Here is a 17,391-nt window from a genome sequence, read left to right as displayed (position 1 = left end):
ACGCAGACGACAATACGGCTGTACCATCGTCTTCTCGGTGATAAAAGAACGCCTGGAATTCTTTTGTAGACAGCGACAGGGTAACGAAAATGAGAAGAGAAAAAAGCTCATTTCTTCTTCGGTAGAAGAAGAAGGAATTAAATACAGCTATTAAAACAACCACGTCAAGTAGGATCAAAAATGGAAGTGGGATGTTTCCTTCTTCTTGAAAGAGAACAGAGAAAAAATCGCAGAAAAAAATAAAACGCCAAACAAGTGCAAGTGATGCGTGCTGAGTACAGAAACGCAAGCCAGATCGGAAAGTGGCCCTCAAGAACAGAGATGAAGGTAAATATTGGGAGGCTGCCGTTTCCGGAGCCAATAAAAATGCGTCCATGGAGGCCAGTTTGAAAAGGTATAGCTTTATAGCCAAACCATGCTCATTGTCACTATCAGAATTGCTGCGCCGTTTATGGAACGTAATAAATAAAAACAGTAAAAAGGATGGTTCGTGCGTGTGGTCATATGGCTCCGCTATTTTTTAAGCATCTACAGCGTACACATTATGAGGTTGCTCTGCTTGTGGTACTTACTTTTTCCCTATAGTGGAGTTTTTTTTCAGATTTCCTTCCTAATATTTCATCGGCTGTAAAATTTGCAAAACATGGAGTGTATATACAGAACCCTTTATGGTAGGCATCATTTCAAGCCACCGAAGTGGCTCAGTGGCTACTCTACCATTGGAAGCCATCGGAAGCCGTTTGTAAAAATCAATAAACCGTTTTGGTTACATTTTAAGGCAAAAGCCTTTAATGGCTCATACTGTCGGCCGTTAACGAAGCGTGTCACACGCATTTAACTCGGGAACTAAAGAAGTTAGAATAAAACCAATGGTCGCTTCAGATAGAGGAGGAAAAAATGAACTTAGAAGTCAAGTTTGATGACTGTAGGATAATTATTTATAGGCAAAAACGTCGAAATTGCGTCGAAATAGCGCGGACGTCGATATAGCCACGGGAACAATGTGACGTAACAACCAATGGAAGCCCTCACGACATAATAAAAATTGTCACACAATGGTGGCAAAAACGTCGGATTTGTGTCAAATTAGGTGGAAAACTGTATAATTAAGCGTAATTAACACTTAAAATCTCCGAAAGATGTATAATTTTGGTATCAATATAGCCACGGAAACGGTGTTACGTCACATCCACCGGAAGCCGTCATGGCATAGTGTCCTCGGCTTTCGCTTCTCAACACTTTAGTTGCCAAAGTGTCCTCGCCATTTCTTCTTCTGTCGCGCTGTTTTTTGTCTGTGCTCTTTTGTCGTCGTGCTGTTTCTTCTACGAGCTGCATTGAATCTTCCCTGCTTTTCGTGATCAGCGTTCTCAGATGTGCTTGCCCTATTAATGAGTACAGCGGTGCCAAAAGTTTGGCAGGTCAGCCTTCAGCGAAAGGAATAAGTCATACTATTTGCCACACTGAAGCCACTACTCCAGTATGTGTTAATGACATGTGTAGGTGTGTGTGTTGAAGGCATAAACTTCACGTGCGTCTACTCACTGCGATGAGAGTGCCAGCCAGTGTATGTGTGTGTGGATATCACCAATGAAGCTCATCGTATTTTACCATCATCAACCTTCGTTCGCACTTTCCTTTTCTCCGGTGTGGAGTAGCAGGCCAGGGCCATGTTACTACCGGTTGACCTCTCCTCCTGTTCCTCTCATTAAAACTTCTTTCTCTTTGTAGTTTGACGATAATGGCACTTTTCTCTAGAGCATCACTTTGTGTTCTATCATTTTAGCGCCTCAGAACATTTGAAGTAATGTTAATAAAAAGACGTTTCTGCCTTTTATAAAAGGCAGTGCGCTAGAGGACAGCCTACTCTCTTTTTACTCCCATATAGGCGTATTAGTTCTTTAGCGTGCAACCAATCTCCCTGCCACGTCCTCCAGCCTGAACTAGCTAGTAGTGGCGGCGGCGACGCCATCAACGAAATTAACGGCAGTGAAGTGACAAATCTCGCGAATGCGCCCAAGCACGTGACGTCATTGCGAAAGTTCTGCGTTGTAACACATGTGTTCGCGACAAGCAACAATACCTCGTAACTTGCCTACACTTGCGTACTGACTAGCATTATCTTTTTCTTTCGGTTTTGATTGTTTCTCTACTTTGACCAAGCAATGTCTTTGTTTATCTGTGCCCAGTGAGGCCATACTGGGAATTCTAAATTTTTGGTTTTTGAGTTGAGTACATTAATCTATTTTTGTTATTTCATGACTTTTTTTCTACGTCATTTCTGCAGTGACCTCGCGGAGTTGCCAATGACACCATGTTTTCGGGCACTGGAAAGTGCGTGGATTGATCCCCTGGGAATATCACGTGCGCCGTTGCAACTTATTCATTTCTTCTTACATAAAAATTTCATTATGCCCCATTTGACAGTCGGGAAAAAAGCGCTTGTAGACAGCTGACCAAAAATACCAAAAATAGACAATAAAAACTGCGATGGAAAGCTGTTGCTCGCAATTTCTTAATGGAACGTGTGCTCATGAGAAGAGTTAAGCGCATGTTTAACACGAGATTCAACAGCATAAAGCCGAATCCAGGTAAAGCTTCCGCGCAAAAGTTTCCTCAACTGCAAAGCCTTTGCAAGCTCTACAGAAGGCGGAGGCATTACTTATTGGGCCTGTAGCGAAAGCTGATAATGTGGAAGGCTTCCTGTGGGTGAAGACCGCCTTCGTTTGTTAAGGTAGCTTTGGAGCCGCGGCTGATAAACACGCTGCTGCCTAGGCCGGTCGCTGAAAGAGTCTCCGGTGTGCGAGCGTTCGCGCCGGTGCCTGTGGCTGCAGCTTCAAGTTTTCTGAGGTGGCGCATGAAAGTGACAACGTCGAGTTGTCTGGCGCTTGCTGGCTGCTTAATGCTGCTTGAGAACGTTCGCTCCATATTCTGTGAGAAGTAGAGAATGCTCAATCCTGCATATATGGACATTAATCTATTAGCTATCATGTGACATACTTCAGGCGCAGCTTAATTGGACCCTCCAATTTTTTTTCTCACCACGTAGCACCTACAAAGGTTTTACTTTCGTTATGTAGAGTAAATTCAGGACCCGTGCATAATCACCATTCAATACCGCCTTCACAACTTTTCCAATCCAACAAAGTTCTAAGCGTGTTATTCCCATTTTTGTAGCCATGCTGAGCCCCTAAAAACCATAGAACTTAGTTCGTCTCCGGTAATCGCTTCGCTCATCTTACCTGCACCAGGCGCGCGGCTTTAATCTCTCGCTTCATCAAATCAAGCTCCAGAGAGTTTGCCGGACATTGGCTCCCGAGCGAAACGAATCAGGCGCAGCGTCCACTTGAGTCTGAGTCACGTATGGTCCTGTTTCCCCCTTGCCTCGATCAACTCTTTTCCTGCGCCTCTCAAGAATACTGAGCCTTGGCTTGGCTTGTCTTGGTGCGGCTTCGTGATTGAGGAAGAGAACGTTGATAATGCTTACGGAAAGCGGCCCCGTACAATGCTAGAGAGCCGGCGTGAATGGAATTTAGACGGCCTGCTTTCGGAGGTGCCCCACTGAGCGATTGTGCGCAATTCCCTTTAGTGTGTTATAAGCTGCGGTTTACGCCTTCACTGCCACTCGCCATTGCTCACTTGCCCTCGAAGTCTGTCGTGAAAAACATCCAAGACCAAGCGAGGCAGTAAGGCCATATCTGGGCCTAGCCGCTGAGCTCAAGTTATTCGTTCATGAAGCACAGCGTTGAATGATGCTTGCATCCTCCAGAGTTGTTTACTTTGATGCCATTCAAAGTGCGACGAATGACGGCCTTGTGGTGGGCTCGCCAACAGTAGCAGACGTGCTTGGCATTGCCGAGCAGACGCCGCGATTGCAACTGCACTTGCTCGTCGTCTGCTTCCCATGACAGTTGAAAACAAGCAACGAAGTTTGTGGCCAGAGCGCTGAAAAGGTTGGTTTTTTGTTGCTCTGAAAGCCAGGAAACTAACAAGAAAGAAAGGAATCCGAGCACAAATGTTCTTTAAATATTTTTCTTTATGTGGTATCGAATTGTAGGTTTCGAACAACATATACACCCACTCTTGTATTCGCACCTCGGGGCAACAATTTTACGTCCGCACTGCAGATCTCTCCCTGTTAAAACAAGCCTTTATAATGTAGAAAATATTCGGATTAACTGGTAACAGTGAACACGTTTTTTGCTAATTCACGACGGACAACTACGAACGGGTGTTCATATAACCTGATATTATCATTTGCGTGTCCAACCAAGGGGTGTAAAGGAATAGGGTTTAACTTAGGCAACCGTGATGTACTCATTCATTGTATTTAAATATCGTCGCATTAACTTCCTTACATCGACGATTTAACAGCACACTCGGACACAGGATGTCTTCATGTCTTCATAAGCGCGGCAGGGGGATGCATAATTATCAGAAATACAACTTTTCTGACTACGTCTAGCGAAGCTTTATAAGGGATAATACGTTCGCGATGGCGCATCAAATGAGCTGGAAAATGCAGTATTTGTTAAGGAATGGAAATTTCAGTTGCGTGTATGACAACTAACCTCGGCCCTGTGACGAAACTTCGTTGTCAATCGGGATATTCGCTCGCTAATTGTGACGATTTACAGCAAGATGCCCCAGATGTGCTGTTTAACTGATTAATCATTTGTTTCTTCGCTGCATTTCATCGGATTCCGCCGGACTTCTCTTACCGTCAGCCGTACGTGAAACTAGGGCATCCACGTGTATCGTTGAAGACGAGCGTCGGTACTTCTACCGCCAGCCATCCTGACATGACGAACGTCGCTATCTGTTCCTTTCCCCGCGACAACACGAACCATACGCCTCGACTCCATTCCCCATCCCCTATATCCGTCCTCCATTGTGCCCTCCAATGAAACCAGGGGGCGCATCATCTGCCTTTGTGTGGGCGTTGACAGGGGTTCGGGGGCGACAGCTCCGCCTGGTGAGCGCCAAGAAAAAGCGGCAGCGTGTACTGTTATTAATGGCCTCCGAGCTCCCGGCACGGCTGCTTTCAATCTGGATTCTCGCGTTTTCGTTTCCCCCGCTGTGTTATCCTGCTTCGTGGCGGCCGTGGGGAGTCGAGGTTCTCGGGATACCCGCGTTCCTATGATTGTCCTTTTGTCTTACTTTGAAGTCGCTAAGCTTCGTTTCGGGGCATTGTTCACCGAGTTCTGTTTCTCTGTTTTCTTCTTGGTTTCGTCTTCTGCGTCCGTCGTTAACTCACGCAGTCTCTGCCTGTTAAAATGGCTCTCTATTAAACACAGGAATTATTTTAAAAACCAGCTCTCTTGGTGGTGGCGACGTGAAGGCGATTGTTTTTATTATCATCACCGTAGGGTGTCGTAACGCAGGAAATATCAGGCTCAGAAGATGTGCTTTTCCGTTGTTATGGGCACTGCATAATCGTTGAAGCAAAACAGAAATGGTCGGTGTTACGTTGACTACTATTATTTCAGAGAGAGACCGAGAGACATAACGCAGAAACAAGACACGAAAATCTGGAGAAAAGGTTTAAGTTTTCGCGGCCACGACCAAGTCTCACAGAAGGCTGAACGCCCGAGACTATTTACGAAAATTTGATTGTTCAGTATACCGTATTGCTGTTCTAAAGTCGTCGCTACTAGTGAGTGTAAGTAACATTTTGAGTCAGATTTTGCTATGCGTAAGCAGACAACAGATATTCATCAATATCATGTTCGCGCAGCATCTCCCCGCACTCTGTAGGTTTGTTACGAATACAAATAAAATATTAACCTTTAGTTACGGGGAGTTTGCTACTGGAAGCTGACAGATTGCGCTAGTTGATGAGGTCCAAGGAAAAAAAAGAGACAATGAAATCATTGTAAGTATACAGAGCCGAAAAGAGCGAAATCCGGAAGGAAACATTGTAAGATAATTCAAGACAGAGTATCTTACTTATTGATAAGATTGCGCTAAAACGAGGCGAAAATAAAAAGTACGCATGAAGCAGAGAAATGATATTTTTGTAGCCTAGGGAAATAGTGAAGACAACGCTAAGCCTGTTCCGACAGACTTCAAAGCTATACATCCCGATATTTAGGATACATAGCCAACATCCCTGAAGCTTTGGATTTAGAGACAGCGAAAGGAAAATTAGCCCATCAGCACGAGGTGACTAGAGTAATAGTGGCGTAAAAGCAGAAAGAAAAAAATTCATAAATCATCAGAAGAAAACATCAGGTTTAGAAAAAGTGTGTCATGAAGGAAACAACCACTAGGCAAGATGGCTCTCACCACCACCCGATTTAAACAGGATGCCAATAAAATTCATTTAATCAGGGAAGCTGGGGTTGGCTGGGGAAGAAGAAAACAAGCAAACAGCTCTCAGCAACAAGGCGAAACAGAGCAAGTACTCGGTTATTTCGCACACTCATACTTTTCTATCCAGTGTTCGCTGTGACGTATGTAATCATTGCGAGAGATTTGAAGAGAAGGAAGAAATCCCCAATACGCTGAGTCGATTCCATGCCTTGTTTAGCCCACTTATGGCTCACCGTCGGACACTCCTGTTTCACTGTTTAGTGCTGCCATCTATGAATGTTAAACTAATGATTAGAAGCTGGGGAAAACCGGCCCAGATCGCAACATGCGGGCGTAGCATTAAGCGTGGCTACAAACAAAGCCCGCGTACTACGGAGCTGTAAGGTTCACAGGTGCCGCGTATAGAGGTGGCCTTTCTATAAATGCTGTGCAGTACACGTTAACATTAAAAAAAAAATGAAGAGTTGGTGACGAAACAGCAGCAGAAAGGACGAAAACGAAAATCAGCGAAACGGCTGTGACAGGAAAACGCAGAAAATGGGGATTAGAGAGAGGGGTTCAGAAACGAAAAAAACAAATATTGGAAAAAGTGGGGTTGAATGAAACTTGAGACAATGTAACAGTGCGTGGAGAGTATGTCAGAGGCCAATTGTGATTGAAGACGTAAGGAAGTTTATGCAGTTAAAATTGGTATCGAGGCTTGTATTAGTCGCTAAAAGCTTAGCGAAGAAAATCTAGAAGTTAGTGGAAAAAACGTTGTGATGCCAGTAAAAGGAATTTTTTTCGCTGAAAGCCTAGGTGAAACCGATTATACAGACGAAAACATTAGTCTCGCAAATTTTTTTCGCAGGGAACGCAGATGAATATTGGCAAGAAGGGAAAGGAAAGAGTCAGGCAGAGCGATGTTAAGAAAAAAGGGTGCAACGCAGTGTAGGTGCTAAAATATAGGGAGAACAGTCGTCATCAGTGACCTTCTGAAGTGAACGTGCGTCTGTTTTCTTATTAGAATATTCGGTCCGCGCTTATTACATTATACATCCCTGTCACATGGCCCAGGCTCATTACCAGGAAATCCTTTTTGGTATATCTCGCTCCACCTTGAGGAGAGAAAGCAGCAAGGAAAACATGTCGAGAAAATACTGCTAGAGAGCAAGGCACGAGGAAGTATTAGGGCAAGGGGGACATGCTTAAAGAACTGCTGGCCAAGAGGGAGGGTAATCAAAAGCCTTTCTGAAGTCAGGTCTTACACATAATAACGTGGTCTGGAAGGTTGAGAGAGCAGTGCGCTCCGCGGTCATTGCACGCCGTCTGCGCTGCCATTTTGATAATTGCGGGACAACGCCCATCCGACCGTCCGTCGCGACCGCCAGTGATGATGACGATAAACTGCGTCCTCTGCCGGCAGTCGGCACGCAAAAGCTCCCCGCGCACTGCCCTTGCCTATCGTGCTTTTCTTCTATAGCTCGGCGAGTTCTCGCGGACATTCGCACGGAAATATCGCACTAGTGAAAGGCAAGAGAGGCTGCGCTCTTTCCCACGCTAGTGAAGTAAGAGAGAGACGTTAGAATGGCAATAGAAAATAAAAACAAATAGCTAAGCACGTACCTTCAGGTGGAACAACGGGCGCGAGACAACAAGCCGAGTGGGACGAAATAAAAGAATGAAGAACAATATCCCCAGAAGTAACATAGTGAGCGGCTCTGATGTTCATTTTAAATAGTACAGTCACTGCGTTTTTTTCTTAGAGGAAATCGCTAAGTGGTACAGAAAGACGCGAACACAGACAGACGGAGCGCGTACTTTCGGCTGATTGATTTCAAAAGATGTGGCGGTTTAATACAGAACAGGATGACATGAAAAAGTGAAGAAAAGATTTCCTCAGTATGGAACCCCAACTAGTCCCTGCTCTTGCCTTGTTTTTTCTTGTTAACAAGCAAATATTACACCCCGATGGGGCTTGCTGGTTAGGGCGCTCGACTGCTGAGCCGAAGAATCCGGGTTCCATCCCGGCCGCGGCGGTCTCGTTTCAATGGAGACCTAACGAAAAAGGCGTCCGTGTGCTGTGCGTTGCGAGCGCACGCTGAAAAAATCCCAGCTAATCGAAATGAATTCACAGACCTCTTTAACGGTGCCCGTCATACCCATGCACGGCTTCGGAATGTTAACCAGCACAAATTAGTATTTACATTTTAACAGTTCAACATTTTCACTTCGTACATTTGAAAATTGACTCCTCGTGATGAACACAGCGGACTGTACGGAATGTAATTAGTATACCAGCTTAGAACGTTCAAGAAACTATAGGACACACTTTTAGGCGCATGACATACAAGAATATTTCTCCGTCCTCATCAGCAGCAGCCTGACTACGCCCATTGCAGTGCAAAGGCCTTTCCCATGTCTCTCCAACCAACCCTGTCCGTTGCCAGCTGCGGACACCGCATCATCCCAGGCTTCTTGATCTCACCCACCCACTTAACCGTTTGCCACCCCTACTACGCTTGCCTTCTCTACGAATCCACTCCGTTACCCTTACGGACCAGCGGTTATCTTGCCTTCGCATTACATGCCCTGCCCAAGACAATTTCTTCCTCTTCATTTCGACTAGGATGTCATTAATTCACATTTGTTTCTTTACCTACTTTGCCCGCTTCAGGTCTCTTAACGTTACACCTATCATTTTTTTCTTTCCGCAGCTCGCTGCATAGTCTTTAACTTAAGCTGAACCCGATTCATAAGCCTCCGTGTTTCTGCCCCATAGGTGAGTACCGGTAAGATACAGCTGTTGAATGTTTTTCACTCGAGGGATATTGGTAAACTGCCATTCATAATCTGTGAGAACCTGCTATATGCGCTCCAGGCCATTCTTACTATTCTAGTCATTCCCGCTCACTATCCGGGTTAGCAGTCACTATCTGCCCTAAGTACACGTATTCTCTCACCGCTTCCAGCAGCTCGCTGGCAATCCTAAGCTGTTGTTCCCTTCCCTGAATGTTCAACATTACTTTGGTTTTCTGCATGGGAATTTTTAGGCCCACCGTTCTTCTCTGCATGTCTATCTCAGTGACCATGCTTTGCAGCTCATCTCCTGAGTGACTTCACAAGACAATGCCATCAGTGAATCACAGACTACTAAGGTATTCTCTATGAACTGTTATCTTCAACTCTTCCCAATTCAGCCCTCTGAACAGCTGCTTTAGAGAGGCGTTGGTTGAATAATGTTAGCGAGATTGTGTCTCCTTGCCTGACACTATCTTTATTGCAATTTTATTGCTGACTTTGACCTTGACTTACATGCTATATTGCTGTCGGTATAGATATCTTCCAGTATGTTTACTTAAGACTCTTCTATGCCCTAATTCGGCAATGCCTGCATGACTGCTGAGGTTTCCACTGAGTCAAGTGCATGCTTTCTCGTGATGAGAGAGGCAGTAGAGCACAGCAAGGGGACATCTCGCCAGTAAATAAAGAGCAATTAAAGAAAGGCTTAGAAGAAACGAAAAGGGGAAAAGCAGCAACTGAGGATCAGGTAACAGCAGAACTGTTGAAGGACAAAGCGGAGGCTGTGTTACAAAAATAGCCACCCTATATATGCAATGCCTTATGACTTCGAGCGTACCAGAAGCTTGGAAGAAGGCTAACATTATCTTAATTAATAAGAAAGGAGACGTCAAGGACATGAAGAATCAGACTGATAAGCTTATTGCCCGTTGCCTGCAAGGTATTTACTAAGATAATCGCTAATAGACTCAGGACAACTTTATGCTTATGCAGATGACTGTGTTGTTTACCGTAAGATCACTTCCGAGACTGACAACCTGACCCTTCAAAATGATCTTGACACTATTGTTGATTGGTGTAAAAACTGGCACATGATTCTTAACCCTAATGAATGTAAATCAATGACTTTTAGCCGCAAGCATGTTATTTCTAACTTCATATACTCTATAATTAGTACCTTCCTATCAAGACTTACATCGTACAAATACCTGGCAATACAGTTCACACCAAATCTTTCATGGTCTTCTTATCTTTCTGCAGTCTGCAACAAGGCATCGAGGACATTAGGTTTCATACGCCGGAACCTTTGGAACTCACCTAGCTCCGTTCGAAAACTTGCATATTTTACATATGTTCGCCCACAGTTGGAATTCATCTCACCTATATGGTGTCCCCATCAAAAATATCTCATAGAAATGCTCGAGTCCATTCAAAGCAGAGCTGCCCGGTACATTTTGAGCAATTGCAGTCCCCTCGCAAGTGTATCCCAGCTCACGGTGGAAGAATAGTCTGTTTCTTCCACCGTGTCCCAGCTTAAAAACCTGACATACACATGCTTGAAATTCGTCGCTCCATTTCACTTCTGCGTTTATTCCATAAATACGTTCGCACCCGTCCTTCGTTGTTACCTCCGGAATCACCTTTTTGCTCTTCACAACGCTTACACAATCAACTCAGCTTCAACCGCACGTATGGAAAGACCATGTCATTTAATTCTTCTGCATTACCTAGAGCAACAAAACTCTGGAATGATCTTCCTGGCAACATAATCTCTTGACTGATCCTGGAGAGCTTAAAAAACCCTTTATCATTTCTGCTTGCTAACATTCGAAGTGTTGTTCCCAAGCGCGATTCATTGTGCAGTTTAATAGGTTCATCTTCATGCGATATTTTACTACTAACTGAAACATGGCTTAACGCATCAGTTCACGATTCTGAGATTCTTCCATTTCTCCCAGATTTTTAGATATTCCGGAAGGATAAACCCGATAATTCGCGCGGTGGGGGTGTATTGCTCGCCACTAAACGGGATCTGCATTGTTCATTTGTTAACCTCCCTTCACAACTGGAAATGATTTGGCTTCGATGTACTACTACACATCCGTCCATCCTCATTGGTATTTGTTACCGCCCTCCTAATGCTGACAGTTCTTTCACCCCCTTATTTCATGATGCCTTAAATGCGTTAACTAAACATATCCACTTAGTCCTATCGTTCTCTTCGGTGATTTTAATTTTCCCACAATAGATTGGTCTAATCCCGCCGCTACTTTATCGAAAAGCAGCCCGGCTAGCGATTTCTTAAACACGTGTATGACTTTTGGCTTAACTCAGCTCGTGACTGATCCCACACGCGTTACTGACCACTCGTCCAACGTTCTAGATCTCGTATTAACAACGCATCCTGATAATTTTACTCCTATCACCTTGTTGCGCGGTCTCAGCGATCATTTGACGATACATACTTCTTTTTATTGCAACGTACTAAAGAAACAAAAAAATAAAAAAACACTTACGCTTTATGATAAAGGAGACTATGCCAGCATGAACCGTGAATTATCAGATTACTTCGACACCTTCGCTGCTAACTTTCCACTACATTCTCTCGAGCCGAACTGGTTGCTTTTCAAAACAGAGATGCATCGGCTTATAAGTCTTTACATTCCAACCATTACTATATCAGAAAGAATAACATCACCATGGTTTAATGTATCACTCAAACGACTCAATAATAAGAAAAAACGCCTGTTCCGGTCGGCCAAGCTGTCTAACTCTTCTTCCACATGGCAGAAGTATCATGCTGTCGCAAAAGAATACGACAAGTTAAACGCTCAGACTAAACGGAAGTTTTTTTCTACTACTTTACCATCTATGCTGCAGACTAACCCAAAACGATTTTGGAAAACCATTAGCCCTAATCAATGTAATGAGATTTCACTTAACAGTAGCTCTGGATCTCCTATTCCCGACACTGAGGTTGCAGATGTTCTTAACACAGCATTCAGTTCGGTCTTTACTAATGAACCCCTTGACAATCTTCCAGATCCACCATATTTTAAGCACCCGCTCATGCAAAATATCACATTTCATCCCGTCGGCATAGTCAAGGTAATTGAGTCACTGAAGAACTCGTCATCTACTGGAGTGGACGGTATCAACGCCAAAGTGCTGAAAAATACTAAACATACGTGTAGCCTGTTCTTATCGCTCATATTCCAGCAATCCCTGAACACCGGTTCGATTCCACGTGACTGGCAGGTGGGCAAGGTCATCCCAGTCTTCAAGAAAGGAAGCCGATCATCGCCGAGTAACTACCGCCCGATTTCCATAACAAGCGTTTCTTGCAAAATAATGGAGCATGTTTTATACTCGCATATTGCTAATTTCCTATCGTCCGTTCATTTTTTTCACTCAAGCCAGCCTGGTTTTCGCAAGAATCATTCCTGTGACACCCAACTGGCACTCTTCCTGCACGACTTACATTTAAACCTTGATCGTAATATCTCGACTGATGCAGTGTTTTTAGACTTCGAAAAAGCGTTCGATAAGGTCCCCCATGGTCGTCTCTTACTAAAGTTATCGCGCCTTAATATTCATCCATGTGTTCTGAACTGGATCCGAGGGTTTTTATCTAACCGTCAGCAGTTCGTACATGCCAATTCACACTCTTCATCCTTAACACCTGTGCTCTCCGGGGTACCTCAAGGAACGGTACTCGGGCCCCTCCTTTTCTTGATATATATCAATGACCTACCGTGTAACATTTCTTCTCATATCCGACTCTTTGCCGATGACTGTGTCGTTTACCGAAGCATTACTAACTCCACCGACCATCTCGCATTACAAACTGACCTTATTCGCATACAGGACTGGTGTAAAACATGGCTCATGTCATTAAATATTTCTAAAACCGTGTTAATGTCCATTCACCGTCGTCGTAATTACGTAGCGCCTAATTATAATATTAATAACCTGCAGATTGGAACATCCGAATCATTCAAATATCTTGGTGTGCATATCTCGCGTGACCTAACTTGGACCTGTCATATTAATCACATAATAAATTCTGCTAATTGTGCTCTAGGTTATTTACGCCGTAACCTTTCACTCGCTCCTCCCCCTATTAAACAGTTGCTTTTCAAACCTTTGTGCGTCCCAAGCTTGAGTATGCTAACGCTATTTTTGATCCGCACCACAATAATCTTACTAACGCCCTCGAATTGGTTCAGAACCGCGCAACACGATTCATTCTATCTAATTATTCCTACCACTCAAGCATCTCAGCACTAAAAGCTCGAATCAACTTGCCCCCCCTAGCCTCGCGCCGTAAGATAGCACGTCTTAACCTTTTTCATAAATTTTTCCATTCTTTGCCTCTTGATAACCCCTACATAAAAAGAGCCCACCGCATCGCCCGGTTCAGCCATAGTAACGCAGTGTATCCCCTACAAGCCCATACTGTGACATTTCAGCAGTCATTTTTTCAGCGTACTGCACGAGACTGGAATGACCTGCCCACCGAAGTTGCCATTATCATCAACCCACTAGAATTCAAGCGGAGCGTCGCCAGCCTTTCATCTTAACATTTTTTACCATTGTTTGCCAGATACCGTCCACTCCCTCATGTAATGTCTCAACCGAGACCTTTGAGGAAATAAATAAATAAATAAATATATGTATACATTTATTGCCCTAGTGATGTCAGAAATGTACGACAGCTTCACTTGTTCTTAACGTTGCTTTCCCATTTACCACTGCTTCGGTTGTTCCTGGTTGCCTTTTTTTTACATGTTCGTGTTTTGCATTGTTTTCTTTCTATTTTCGTGTCGGATATTTTAACTTTGTTTTGTATAAATTTCGTGTTCCTTTCATGTATTTGCCTTGTGCCGCGTTCTTGTACCGATATTATGGTTTTTTTCCTCCTGCTTATTCCTTTTTTCGATTTACCCCCTCACCCAATGCTCTTCGGGGCCTGTGAGGTACAAATGAATAAATGAATAAATAAATAAATCAATCAACCAAACCACCAGGCAGGCTTCTATGAAGGATATCCGGCAATAAACAATCTTCACACCATAAATCAGCTGATAGAAAAACGCGCAGAATATAACCGACCCCTATACAGGGTGTAGTACATCCGAATATAGCAAAGACGTGCTAACTAGCAGGCTGGTTAACTAACATTCAATAGTTAACTTTCTAACCATTGCTGTTAGTCTCCTTAATTATGAAAAAGCGTGTAGCCCACCGTAGGTAATATCCATATTAGTTTACAGAATTTCGGAAGCGCGGTTACCCTCGGCGCTGCGGTCCAGCAAATTTTGACTATTTCGACGAGTTACGTGCACTGGAGGGGTTGCTTTGCCTGCAAGCTTCTCGAAAGAGCATGTGTTTTGGAGGGGTGTAGCAAAGGTGCCAAGCGACTCAAAGCTGTTTTCGAAAGAGTCGTTGCTACAGGCTTCCCCGCTTAAGCTGGTCTCTGGGAAAGGGGGACAAAAAACAACAGGCGAACCGTATCTGCCCCCCCCCCCCCCCCCAACCCCTTTGTCTCCCTTGCAACCGTAAACCGCCAGCCGGGCTATCGTACGCTGCTCAAAGTGAAATTGGAGAAAGTACTGCTCATACGAAAGCGTATTTAGGTCTCGAGAATCCGAGATCATCGTTTCATTGCACTGCATCTTTTTATTGTGGAGACGTCGAACACAGGAGAAGCTTTTTATTTCTTATTTATTTTCGTCTCGCCACTGTAGACCGGAAATAAAATGCAGAAGGGAAGCCGCAGTGTTTTCGTGTTGATTTTATCTTTTTTTTCTTCTTGTTTTGTATATATTTTTCTATTGCTTTCTCTCCCGCTTCCTATCTGGCCCTCTCGTGTTCCCTGCTCCATGTAACGATAGCGTTATAAAAGCTTTCATCGGGAATCAATGACCGGCTCAATACTCGGCGACGGATATCTCTACCCGGAAGTTCCAACATTCATGCCTCTCTTTCGCTCTATCCTTTCCGGCATCTTTTTCGCTGAATGGATCTATTTTTTTTTTAAATCTAAAATGCACCGCCAGTCCATTTATTTAATACACATTTCCAGGGCACGCTTCCCGCTTGTGCTGCTGCTGTGATTCTCGTTAAAGCTCGATTGGCTGTTCGCTTTCGGCCAGAACAGGAACCGGTACGTGTACGTACACTCCATACACGAATAATACGCTTAAATGGTAGTAAAAAGGGACTAAGGTGTCCTCTAGCGCAGTCTCTTTTATAAAAGAGAATGCGATAGAGGAGAGCTTACTCCCTCTTTACTACTTTCTTTCTAGAGTGTATAGAGTGCATTGGGCTGCCAGAAAATAGCAAAAAATTAAATGTCTAGTCCTGACGTCGAAATAAGATTTGAGAAAGGAGAGTGGAAACGTGGACTGCCGGGACAGGCGCATTGACTGTGGCCCTGCATTTTCACAAATAGTCCGCGCAACCTAATAAAAAAAAACAAATAAAAATGGCAGATCGTTTAGCATCGAAATATTGTGTGAAAACACACCACACGACCAAGCAACTTCCACACCCCATGAACTTGCAGTATCCAAGGCAACTTTCATACCATGTGATCATACAATATACAAGGCAACTTTGATACCACGTGACCAAGCAACTGTCATACTACCTAAGCCTACGGTATCCACTGGGAGGGTCACATCACGTGACCGTTCAAGTAGAAACACAGTATCTAAACTTTGATACCACGTGACCATTTCAGTATTAACAGTATACAGGGCGACTTTCATACCACGTGACCAAACAACTGCCATACCACGTGAGCATACTGTATCCATTGGGACTGTCACATCACGTGACCATTCAAGTAGAAAAACAGTATTTAAACTTTGATACGCCGTGACCATTCCAGTATTAGCACAGCATACAAGGAGTCTTTCGTTCCACGTGACCCCGCAGTATCCACTTCCACGCAGTCCTCGATTTCATTTAAACAGCGATGTCTTCCTTAGTGATTCCTCCGAGTCAGGCAGCTCCAAAGTTACGTTGATAAATCCTTTCAACACTGCTGCTACTGGATGAACACTTCACCTCACTGCTCCAGACGTGACGTTCGCTTTTGCATACGCGCTATCGCTTGCTGGCAGGCGTCGAGAGGCCGGCGCGGCGTGAACACAGTCAGACGATAATGGCGGCATGGGAGGACTACCGAATGCCAGTGTTACTCACGAAATCATGGTTCGCGTTTTTCTGGGGCAATTTTTAACCTTGAGTAAAAAAAAAATAATTGAATATACTGTCCAGGTGCCTGTATAGTAGCACTCTCATTTAAAAATTGTGCGATGGACTACTTTTCTTTTTTTGAGTGAAGGCGTTCGCGCAAAACTCTTTTCCTTAAGCCAGAGCAGGTGAGGTTAAATTTCAGAGTACGCCTCCTTCCTCCATCGACAATCCGCGGAAAGGAGACCTCACGGAATGTTAGGAAGTGCTTGAAGGAATGGATGCTTTTAGAATTTAGGCGTAAGGCTCCGACACTACCACCGTGAATGTGTGCGGCCTGCGTGAAGTCTCAGTTGCTAAACCGTTCATGTCGTTTTTGTGAAATAGGGGGTTCAAAAAACGTTAGCAAAGAGTTAGAAAACGGGATATGGGAAGTTCTTCCGCCGCATTTCACCATGTTCCACATGTTGTTGTTGTTGTTGTTGTGTCTATCGCATGGTTTCCTTTTCATCTTTTTCTTCTATCAGTTTTTCCCTGTTTCATCTTCCGCTCCTTTTCTTTTCTGCCTTGCGTTCGTTCTACGAGTTGCCATCCGTGGAGCTTTGAAGGCTCACACCTGAATGCGCGGCGTTCTCCACGTCGCAGGCATTCGACTCACCTTCGTAATTTCTGTCTCCGTTTATATTCCCATTTCCTGCCTGAAAGCTTCTTTCGATTAAAAAAAGAATGATAGACCTCCTATCTTTCGTTCCAAAAAGAAAAACACTTCAAGTCTACGAATTCGGCGCAGTGTTTACTTCCTCCAGAAACGGCCGCCTTGACTGCGCCTCTGCAGACGCGACACTCTCGTCATGCTCGCCTGCTCTGCTTCCATTCTTTTTCGGCTTCTCGGCGTTTCGGATAGTTTGACAACTAAGCGCGCAAAAACATGAAGGAAATGAGGAAAAACCAAACAGCATTTTCAAGTGCTTCTCTGCCTGCATGGTGACGCGCAAACGAAAATGAATAAGTGCATCGCAGTGTCAGGAAAACAAACATGTAAGTTTGAAAATAAAGGACACAAAAAACTCTTCGCTTGCGTTGTTGCAGTTC

The sequence above is a fragment of the Amblyomma mixtum genome, chromosome 1 (assembly GCF_055824585.1).
Source record: "Amblyomma mixtum isolate Tamu chromosome 1, ASM5582458v1, whole genome shotgun sequence".
NCBI lineage: Eukaryota > Metazoa > Arthropoda > Arachnida > Ixodida > Ixodidae > Amblyomma > Amblyomma mixtum.
Note: the sequence above shows the minus strand (reverse complement) of the source record.